This window comes from Ursus americanus, chromosome 6 (assembly GCF_024610735.1).
Source record: "Ursus americanus isolate L20-20 chromosome 6, mUrsAme1.1.p, whole genome shotgun sequence".
NCBI lineage: Eukaryota > Metazoa > Chordata > Mammalia > Carnivora > Ursidae > Ursus > Ursus americanus.
In genome coordinates, this window is record NC_142132.1 from 72,184,604 (window position 1) to 72,196,567 (window position 11,964).

The window sequence follows — 11,964 nt, forward strand, 5'->3', positions numbered from 1 at the left end:
TGACACTGCTAAAGTGATAATAAACATTACCTATTAACCTAAAAGGGTTTGTGAAATGAGAATGAAAGTGTTGACTTCATTATGCAGATCCCAGGACTGTTGATCTTTGATGGGGTAGATGGGTTTGGCAGAATGTCCCCAGGAGCCAGGATTCTGCAAAACACATTACAGGAAAAGCTGAGACTGGTGATTAAAGCAGCCAGCTTGTGTATTCCTGTGTTTTCTTGCCAGAAAGAAGTTTCATTGATAGGTTGAAACATTACTTTTCTGACAGAAAGCGCTTACCAGATCCAACCAATTGCTCATGTCAATGATTCAATAAGATTCTGTGGGAATCAGAGCTAGAACTGCCTTCACTGGACTAGAAATTCTTGGTATCCACGCTGTCTGTGGGGATTGCTTCCCTCTCTCAACGCCCAGCCTCCACGAAGCTTTCCTCTTTTCCTTGTCCGACGCCTTCTGTGGACGTCTGAAATACAACGCAGCTTAGGACAGCAGCTCACGCAAAAACTTCTTTGTGTGCTGCCACACAGAGAAGCAATCTTTGTCCATGTTTTTAAACTCCCCTACGGGGTCATCAGCTCTACAGATCAGAAACCACAGTGACACTTCGCAGTGAATCCCTAAACATCTGTGGCACCAAAGCTCTGGTTTGTGTTCAGCAAATGAGAAAAGAGTTTCCTGTTGATTTGAAAATTACTTTAGATAGGTATTTACTTTTCTTCAGGTGTAAATATAATTTTGCTCTATTTTGTTTTATTATTACTGATAACATTAATTAAAGGTTAAAAAATTTTTAAAAGACATCTCTAAGTCCATCAAATGCATCAACTGACCACTCATGCTGCTTACTGTCATCCTTGCGCATATCACATGCACATTAATCTTTTGTAGTTTTGACTATAATTCAGATTTACTTTTTTATATTTTGAAAGATGTTATATTTTTAGAGCAGTTTAGATTCACAGAAAAATTGGAAAGGTACAGAGATTTCCCGAATATTCCTTGCCCCAACACCTGTGTATCTCCCTGCATTGTCAGCATCCGTTGCTGAAGTGGAACATTTGTGACGTCTTAGGGACCTGCATCATGATCATATCATACTTATTAGCTGCAGGGCATTTCATTCAAGAGATGCTGCATAAATTACTTGTCTTCCACTAATATTAGACACCCAAGTTGTGCCTTCTTTTTCCCATTACAGTTAACACAATAAATAAGTTTACATGATTATAATACACACTAAAAAGAGTTGCAGCATTAATAGCTGGGGAACATACTGCTCTCTGCTAGACTAAATTATGGGAGCTTATTTCTAAAGTCTTTTATTGCTAATCTAGTATAAATATGAAAAGAAGGTTAATGAAAGAAATCCCATAATGCAAAATATGCTCACAGAAATATGGAAAAAAATCATTTAGCAATTGATTTTTATTTATTTGCTCATAATTTGAAACACCGAACGGAAAGAGGTTATTTAAATCAAAAAATTTTTTAAAGATTTTATTTATTTATTCGACAGAGATAGAGATAGCCAGCGAGAGAGGGAACACAGCAGGGGGAGTGGGAGAGGAAGAAGCAGGCTCATAGCGGAGGAGCCTGATGTGGGGCTCGATCCCACAACGCCAGGATCACGCCCTGAGCCGAAGGCAGACGCTTAACCGTTGTGCCACCCAGGTGCCCCTGTAAATCAAATTTTGTTTTATGCAGAGACATACAGATTGAGAGAAGTCTGTGGGGTTTAAGTAAGAGGACTGAGAAAACACTGGACCCCGAGGGTAGAGTTGTTGAATAGAATAGAGCCTAAACACACACGCACAAGGTGTGAACTCATGAGCCAAGAAAATAGCTGCTCTCACATACTGGCCTTTGTGCTTCGCAGGACATCTTCCTAAGAGAACCAGCGTTAAACCTGAGTTACAAACCTGAAGTGGCTTTTTGCCTTGCTGAAGCACACAGAGTAAGGAAGAGCTTTTGGGAAGTCATGTGTGTCTGGCGCTCCAGAAGAGGCTGGACTGACCTCATGTACTGTTTGTCTGTTGGCTTTTCTTGCTTCTTGTCTGCCTTTCCTTTATTTTCTCTTTTCCTTCTTCCTTCTTTCTTTCTTTCTATGATTCTACTGTTGAGGGCCTACTGCATACCTGACCTTCTTCCAGGAGCTGGAGACGCACAAAGGTGCACATAGACCCTTGCTCTCATGGATCTTACGTTCTGGTGATGGGAGTCATAAAATAGAGGAACGCATATACAAACGGGATAATATCAGATCTTGGTCATAACAATGGAATAGGATGATCTGATGGTGATTGATGGAGGGTATATGTGTGTCAAGTTTTAGATTAAGTAATCCAGAAAAAGTATCTTGAGGAACTAAAGATGAGTTAAGACTTGCAGAGCACTCATTAATAGGGCACCTTAATAAGAAGATCACAGATAAAGTTTTCCAGGCAGAAGAAATAGCAAATGCAAAGACCCAAGAAGCTCAGTGTGGCAGAGACGTGGTGAATCACACTTGGAGAGAAGCAAGTCATTAACCACCTGTATTCTGGGGTGGGGAATAAATAGAGACCTCTATGGGAATCAGAGACTGATTCATATGAAGTAGGACTGACTGCGATGACTTTAAGGAACTTGAACTGCTAATGGAGGCATCACAGCAGACAATGGTTTTGCCAGTCCTTAAATGTGCATCGTGTAGAATCCTTCCCACTGGACAAAATGTGCATTCGCAAACTGAATTAGATTACACGTTAACAGTCAGTTTATAAGAGCTTGATGCCTAAAGTGTTGTATTTGTCATGCCGGAATGAACAGACAGAATAATGCTTGTAAAACTTAATTGTTCACCAGGAAAGAATTCCTTGATGGCACAGTTGATATTTAATTTAATGAGTTAATTGAGGGATAACTCTTCATTTTAGAAAATCAATTTACCATCCAATTCGTTAAGGCAAAAGAAATGAAAGGCAGCATCTGATTATGGGATGAGAAACACATGAACAAATGAGGTTATGAAGCCGCCTTGTCTTCAGACATTTGTCAGGGAAAACCCGAGAGGACACTTTCATGTCTGAGCTCTTAAAAACAGAATCTCAAAAAGTATGTGGATTAAAATATATGCTATTTTATGTGAATAGTTGATTCAGTTTATGAAAGAATATTAAATCTTCAAGTTCCTTCATATTTTTGAAGAAAAACAGATTGGTGTCCATGGAAAATGAGCCTCTCAGATGGAATTACTGCCCCAGTGGGAAATCTTCCAGGTAGATTTCATCTAATTTCTTCAAGCTCTGACGTGACTTGAGTTGACTACAAACAGTTCGTAGTTGGAATCGCACATCTGTGTGCTTCTCTATGACATTTTGTGTATCACTTTATCTGGAACCACTTGATTGGCTGACTGTGTTCTGAAGGTAGAGAACACATTATCTATTTCTGTTTCATGGTACTCTGTAGAGTCTAGACCTGAGATAATAGGACAAACTTGGTAACCCAACATGGCTTCTATAGGGGTTTTTTGTAGGTTTTGATTGGGACACTGGAATGAAGTAGATAGGGATGGAAAACAACAGTCCTGGTGTCAAGCAGGCCCTCAGCCCGTTTTATGACATTTCACCGGGACACAGCTGTACCTCGTTGGTACTTATTTCTGTAGGTCTTTGCCGCTACAACAGCAGAGCTGAGCATGTGCAACAGAAACTGTATTGGCCTCTAAATCTAAAATATGTGGCCCTTTGTAGAAAAGATTTGCCAATCCACGAATAGCCATTTTGTTTGTGCTTTGGTGTGATTAAAAAAAAAAACAACCTAGATTTCCAACTAGATTTAAAGATTTAATTTTTATGTTTGTACGAATTTTTTAGAAGACATAATGTGAAAATCTAACATTACATTCCTATGTGATGGTTGCCTCCATACATCTACTGGGTAATCCATCTGTTCATCACTAAGATGAAATATCACATTGACTATATCCCCAGGGCCTTGGTTAGAGTATTAACATCACATAACATTTGTTAAGCCTTTGTTAAAAGGATAAGGACTTTCTTAAGCATTTTACTGGCATAATTTTAGTTACTGCACACAATAACTCTATGCTATGTATACTTCTATTATCCAGGTTTCCCCTTCAATATCCCTGTTGTACAGATGAAGAAACTGTAGTGTGTACGTGTTACATAATGTGTCCAAGGTCACACGGTGAAAAAGCTGTGGAGAAAGCAAATTTTATAGATTTAAAAGAGATGAAAGTGACAATTCTTGAATGAATTTTGGATGAAAGTTAAACAAATGTAGAAAATTCTTTTATATGTATTTTGGTCACTGCTCTCTATTGTGTTTGTTCAATTATACAACACTTACATGGTACCAAGCTCTATTTTAGGCACATTAATATTAAGCCATCTAACCCTCATCTAACCTTAGGATGTTGGTATTATCAATATTGTCAATATTTTGATGGACGACATGGAGGCACAGAGAGATTAAGTGGTGCCTTGAAGATCATCAGACAAGAAAGTGTCCAAGCTGTGATTTAAATGTAGGGAGAATTATCTTAGAGTCCCTGCTTTTCTCTAGACTTCAGATTTTGTTACTGTGATTTGTTCTAATAATCACAGATGTGTGTGTATCTAAATATAAAAAAAAATGAGCTGTTGCTGACCCTTAGCGAGAGCAGCAATTCAAGACTGAGATTGAATTTTTTAATGTAATTATATAAGTAGAATCAAGTAGTATTTAAAAAAAAAGACAAAAGAAAAGAAAAAACCTTGCTTTGTATTCCTCACACACCAGAGTGTGAAATGTGATCTTATTGGTTGAGAAGGCATATTTACGTGATATAATCTTGTGGAAAGAACTGGCTGTGAGAGAGACCAATCCTGAAAATACCTTGAAACTTATAAACAAAACCTCCAATGGTGAAAGAGCTCAAAGCATTAAATGTAGGTTTTTTTTTTTTTTTTGGGGGGGGGGTTTGAGTAAAATTGGCTTTACTTTTCTCCCCTAACTCTTTATATTAACACTGCCTTTGGAAAGAGCACCTCTTAGTCACCTAATCTTTGTAAATACCTGAAATATTCCTTAAGAGCTACAAATCTTCTTGTATGCTTTCTTTGAGCTTGGATGTGTCAAATACAGTGAAATGGGATTTTAAACCTTAGCAGAAAAATCACCTGTGGATTCGGTAGAGGCCGAATTGACCTCAAACACGCCATTTCTTCAGACTCCAGCGTCTGAGCACAGTGGTCCCTCCCGGGCTCTGGGAGCCTCAGCGGTTACCAGGCTGGGAGAAGGAAACCCGGGGAGCAGACTTTGTGAAGCAGGAGGGTGCATATTTCTGTTTCCTAATTGTTTCCACTTGGCAGTGGGACTTGGGTTTTTCCCGGGAAGGTGCTGGTGTTGGCCATACCCAAACTGTGCCTCACAGTGAGGTCAAAGTCCATGTCACAGGAAGAACTCAAGGGGAATTATTGAGGGAAATATTGCCAGAGACATATTGCATTCTGGTCTGGTCTGTTTGGTATCTTTCATGACTTCTGACTTCCTGAGAGCCAAAACTAAAATCAGTTTTAAATGGTTGGACTCGCTTAAAATTGGGTTTGAAGAAGATGATTTACTGGGTCACTGACTGAGGACCAGCTTGAAAAGACTTTCATGTGCTGACACTCTGCGGCTCGTCCAAGTCAGGAACAGCCCTGGGTGGGCTGAGTTACCGTTACGATGCTGTATCGTATCTTGAGTTTCTGAAATACTGAATCTCTCTTTGTTCCTAGAAGAGAAAATTTTACTTTATTTATTTATTTTTAATTATTCAGGGTTAGGTCTCCAAGTATGAAATGAGCAATGAGTGAGCAAAGGCATTTACAATAAGCAGATACACATCATTCTTTGCATTTTTAAATGTCTCCTTAGCTCTGATCATGGGAAATGATTAAATGAAAATGGTGGGATTTTTTTTTTTTGTAAAAGTGCTTAAAATACTAAAATTAGGCTTATTTTGTATTTTTAGATCAATGCTACGTTTTCATTTGATAGGTGGTAAAAATTCAGATCGCTGTTTCAAATAATCATATTAGAAACATAATGCTGTAGAAGTGAAAATGCAAGACCTCAGCGCAGCTTATCTATTCAAGGACAGTCGTTCCCTTAAGTACTGGCGTATGTACGCTCTAGTGGAACATTTGTTTATTTGTCATGCAACCCATGAGAATATTTGTGTCTGGGGGACTGACAGACATGCTAGTGCCAATATGTTTATATTTTATTCAGAACCACATCAGTGCAGCAAACCCAGAGTATTGGGAAACTTTGATAATGCATGGTAATAATTCATGGCATTTTAGTCACCAAACTAACATCAGACATTTGGTGCATACTGATTCAAGAGTGATATGTGATAGAACTTTTTCTAACAAGGGAACCTGAATGCCAGATCCCTAAATTACCCTGGGCTTTGTTTTCCCCTTTCTGTATACATGTTTATTTGTAGGAAAAAGATGTTTGCCACTGACTAGCTGCTTAACAGCTGTGTGAACCTGGATGACTTGCAGAAACATAGAGTGCTCTGGATAAAGGGGTTTTCCAAGTCATCTTATGAGTCTATTCATAGGATCATTGAATCTCCACAGAGATATTGGAATCATTTGTCATCATAGTGTTCCCTCGGCTTTCCCGACTGGTATATCCTTCTCCCCACTTCTGAGTTCAGGGCCAAATTAAAGTTATATTCTCATGGACTTCTTACCACTATGGAGGAGCCCCCTCTGCCTGCTGACTCTGCAGAGTCTTTCTTTGGTAACAGCTGCTGTAGAAGGAAGGAATGTTCCCTCCTGGAGTGGCCAGGTAGGAATTAAAAAGCATTAGGAGTAAAGCAGGCCTTTTTGGGGGTACTTAATTCTTGTGGCCTGTGATACCCTCTCCAATGAAATTTCTAGGTGGTGATCAGCTTACCTCTTTGTAAGTTGAAAACTGTATTTTTCTCTGTCTTTCTCAAACATTTTTCATCATTTCGCCTCTAGCTAGCTAGACTTCTAGAAATTTTTCCTAGACACCCTCCATGAAATTTTAATACTGTAGAGAAACTGTATTTGTTTATGTTTTGTGTGTCTAGTGAAACATTTGTTTCTCATACAACCCATATCGTCTGTGTATTTGTGCTTTACAACTAGGAAGACTTAGATCTTTTTCACCTCCAAGGACCAAAGTTTGCCTTCATTGACAGCTCATGCTCTACGCGAAGAGCTGACAAATTAGGAAAGGCCCATTTCTGAACCTTCAGGTGACTGTGGGAAATCTCACAGTGTGTGACCCCAGGCAGAGGAAATGTTTTCCTCGTTATAAATTAGAGAATTTTGAGAGCTGACATTTTGTTAAAAAAAAAAAAGTTTAACTCATCACAAAAATTTGGTGATATCAGATTTGAGTGGGTGGAAAACAGCGTAGACCAGTGGTTCCACAGAGAAGGGAGGATGACATGAGTGTGCACAGCAAGCACTTAGTAAGCACAGACTGTGTACCTCACTTTCACTTGCACGGTTCATTCAGCTCTTCCAGCAAGTTTCTGAAGTGCTATTATCAAATTAATTTTATAATCTAATTGCCTTAGAGACGGGAATCTATTGAGGTTGGGAAGCTGGCTCCAAGCAGGGGCTCCAGCTGCACGCCCTCACTCCAATGTGGTACTACCCTGTAGAGTTAAAAATACGTTTCTCTGAGAATGAGTTCATTGCTGGCAAGGCAAGGAGTTGTAGAGGGATTGGTGTTATTTTAAGCTTCATCTTTTTAGAGGATCCTGTTCCACAGTCTTCCAGGTAACTAAGAAGTGACTGTGTCTGGTATGTCAAAAATGCATGTGTCATGATTGAGGACTGAGGCTTGCTGGAAACCATGTGTAATTTATATCCATTGTACACATTATATTTGTTTTATAATATGCATGATCTATATAGTTGCAAACATACATTTCTTCCCAACCAGTGTTGGCTCAGCCCGTCCCCAAGCTACTACCCTCCTTTTAGCTGCCCCTTTGTAATTTTCCCGTTCCAGGCTGGACCTCTTGTCTATGTTATCCCAGTGTCCCCAGGATGAAAATCTTAGGGCACACTATAATTTTAATCTCTTTTGTTAATTTTATGTACCTAACACTTATAATCATTCTTAGCAGATAGGATGGACTCAATGAATATTTGTTCAACAGTTAAATGATGAATGATTACAGAGGAGCACTCACTTTCAGTGCTCCCTTTACCATGGGAGTTACTGCATATTTATAAATACAGACAGTAACCTCAACAACACATTGATGAGGGGTCACTTTGTCTTTGCCCAGTGAAATGGGTCATAAACTTCGGATATTAATATGTCCTTGGGTTTCTGCTTTAAGGTGGTAGAATGAACGCAGGCATAAAACCCCAGTGGAATGTTAGTAAAGAAGTACCAAAGGTGATAAAAATTTTAACAATAAAACATCAACAGTTGAAAGAGATGTCAACAGAATTTCTGTAAGACAAAAAGCTTATGAAGGCATGTTGGTGGATGAAATAGAGCTGAAAAGATGCAGAAGGGAGCTGCACGAGAACCCATTTTCCTAGGGAACCAGTGGCATGGGGAGCCAGGTCTCACCGGTCTGGGATTGTGCTCATGTCTTCCCAGCTGTACATTCAGAGATGTCATGTTGGCAGCTTGAAATTGGCGATGCTAGGAGTACAAATCAGGGCCTCCCTCCCTTCTCATTAGCTGGTTGTTAAGCATTTACCAGCACAAGATTGAAAGGAACCCCATAGAAAATCTAAGCTCTGGGTAATCTTGTCCAAAAGGTAAGAATGAAGAGTGAGCCCAGAAAAGGGAATAGTGATAATTAAAGGTCTAGGCCAGTGGTGCCAGTTGGTCCTTATTCCTTTTACCTGATTTCTGCAAGCTTGGCATTCATCTCAATGCCTCCTCTAGAGCAGTGGTTCTCAAACCTTAGCTGGCTTCATGATCACCTGGAGGCTGGTTCACACACAGATTGCTGGGCCTCACTCCCTGATGCAATTGTTCTGGAATGGACGGCAAGAATTTACAGCTCAGAAGTTCCAGACACTGCTGCCGCTGCTGCTGGTGGTGGTCTGGGACCACATGTGGAGAACCAGTGTTCCAAAGAAATTAAAGGAGAAACTTAGGCTGGATATTGGCATTGCACAGTAAAGTACTTCTCATTCAGACGCCCAAGGTGTCCCAGCTGGCTTACTGCTCGGCATCCTAATGTTAGCCTACCATGCCACACACCTCTGCCATTGGAGACAGCCAGTTCACTCTGCCGTTCAGCTGAGAGGCCTGTTGAGGAAACCAGGCCAGGCCTTCTGTCGCTCCTAGAATCAACCTCATCTTTCTGGTAGGCATTAATCATTTACAGACATGTCAATGCAACCTCTTGATTAGTCTTCAACTTTACCATCAGCCTTTAGTCAGAACATAGATGATGTGCTCATGTTTACAAAACAAACTATGTGCTATTAATGTTAATGTAAACATAGTGGAAATGGCAGAAATTGGAAAACAAAGTTGGGAAGACAGGCCGAAAAAAAGAATACAAACAAATATTTTACACAGTGAATGTCTAAATGACTGTTTAAAGTTGATAGCAAGATATATAGAGTTATAGGTATCTTATTCAACTTTGCCAAGGCAATCAATAAAGAATTGGAAAATTTTGCATGTCTCAAAAATAGGAAGGATGAAGAAAGAAGTATCATGAGGAAATAAATCCTCATTTTTTTATAGTAGGGAGTAGAGTTTGGTAAAAGCAAATAAAGAAATGAAGACATATGCATATTATTTAGGGTTTTGGAAGTAACAGTCAGAGTAAAGAGACATGGTTACAAGCAATGACCTCTGAGGAGCAGATAGTTGGTGTGGAAACTGGGGACAACCCTGGTGCTTCGCATTATCACACCTATGCTATCTGGTAACACAAATGGACGTGTGAATGTATTATTCTTTTTTAAAAATGTTATTTCCATTGAGATGACATCTTGTTGGTATGGACAGTCTTGAGCATTTATAGTTTACAGCTTCATTTGAAAATGGACGATGGATTCACAAGCCTTTTTAATGCAGACGTGCTGGCAGAAAATATGCTATTCTTTGTAAATAAAACCCTGGCCTGCTCACAGAATGCTCACCTGAATTAAAACAATTACTAGCTGACTGAAAATTGACTGAACAATTTCATCTTTCAGCTTCCTCTTTGAGTCTTCGGAGACTACTAGTAACGATACAAGCAGATCAAGAGGATGATGACTTCTGGGCCAGTGGCTTCTAATAGCCATGAAACCAGATTGCAAATGGGCCTAACATCCAAGCATTCTAAAGTTGTTTGAAATCCGAATCCACACATTGCCAGCTTTAGGATAGGCCAATAATCCGCTGCCCCGTAAATTGGCCTCTGATTTGAAGAATATAGTATTTTTAGTCTGGCAATTTCCAGTTATAAAGAGGTGAATTTATTCAGGGTCTTTTAAAGACTCTCAGGGTCTCTGGCTTTATGTTTGTCTTGCATCTTAAGAGCTATGACGATGAAATCCCACATGAGATTGCATCCAGTTGCCCTTCTGTCGGCTAAATCCATTTGTTGTTGATTCTGTCCTTCAATAACAGTAAATGGTTAATGAAACCACAGCCCACCTTTCATTTCAAGGTGCAAACTTTTAATATATATGTGGCTTGATGGCCTTCCTTTGCCAAAAAGTATATTTATTCATCAATTTTATGATCTGTTATGATCGGGAATGAGTCATGCCTCAATATCTGTTGCTTTCAAGACCCTGACACAATCATAATGATTGTTATTTTGCATTCTAGGTGGCTATTTATTAATGTGTAAGACCATCTACATTGAAGATAATGGAGAAAAATGTCTCTATCAGCTGAGGCAGCCTGGCAGGGCAAGTGTTGAAAGCTGGTACTTCATTTTCCTCTGTCATTTAGGATGGAGCACAGAGGCACTCGCCTCTGAAGTATATTGTTAGTAGCTATCTCTGGAACGACAACACTTTTTCCAAAGAATCTGCATACCCTCTGCTTCTTTGTCAAGAGCAGGACACTTGGAAGATGGGGATGGGACTTGCTGAAGCCACATTGAACTTCCTGTATCATATAATTAATCAAACATCCCTTGGATCATTATTGATTCTGTTTTTGATAGATTCTTTCAAAGTTTGCTCTTCTAAGTATGCAGAGTAAAATGAACAGGAGAAATAATAATTTTTCATTTTAAAGATTTTCTTAGAAAATTGAAGGAGGTTTTTTTTTTTTATAGTTGAAGGCCATGACTTCAGTTCTTCAGTCTAGTTTGAAAATTCTTTCTAGTTTTAGGTGGCATCTATACACTAATCTCGGAATCGATTCTGTTGTGTTTGACTTCATTGGAGCAACGTTCTGTATCAGCTCTTGGAAAGTACTCCCAATATCATGCTTCTTATTGAATGAAAAGTAACATTTTCCTTCTTGTCTCCAGAAATGCTTCTTCCAACCTTGAAACAATATCCCCCAAAAGGGTCTAGGAAAGGTGAGAATGTAGAATATTTTTGGTATAGACTGGTTTAGTAAGACAGAAACAAAAAATGAGCATTTATTATTTTTTGGACTAGATTTGTATGTGGTCTTACTAAACCATTTAACTTCTCTCTCATTCTGATTTTTCCTTACATCTGTAAAAAATTAATTTCCAACAACACTTTTGATTCTAAAATTGAAGGTTTATCAAGAAAGTAGATAGCTGTGTTAGTGAGGATGTTTCTAAAGCACATAGACATTGGTTATTAGTAGAGGGGATAGAAAAGAGCTAGACTCCCCTTCTGTCTGGTCTCTCGGCTTCCAGAGAGCAGGAGTGGCTACTTTCTTTTATTGGCAGCTCTTTCCAGTTTTTACTAAAGCTTCTTGCAGTCAGTGCCTCGGTCAGTGCTGATGTTCAACTGGTGAACA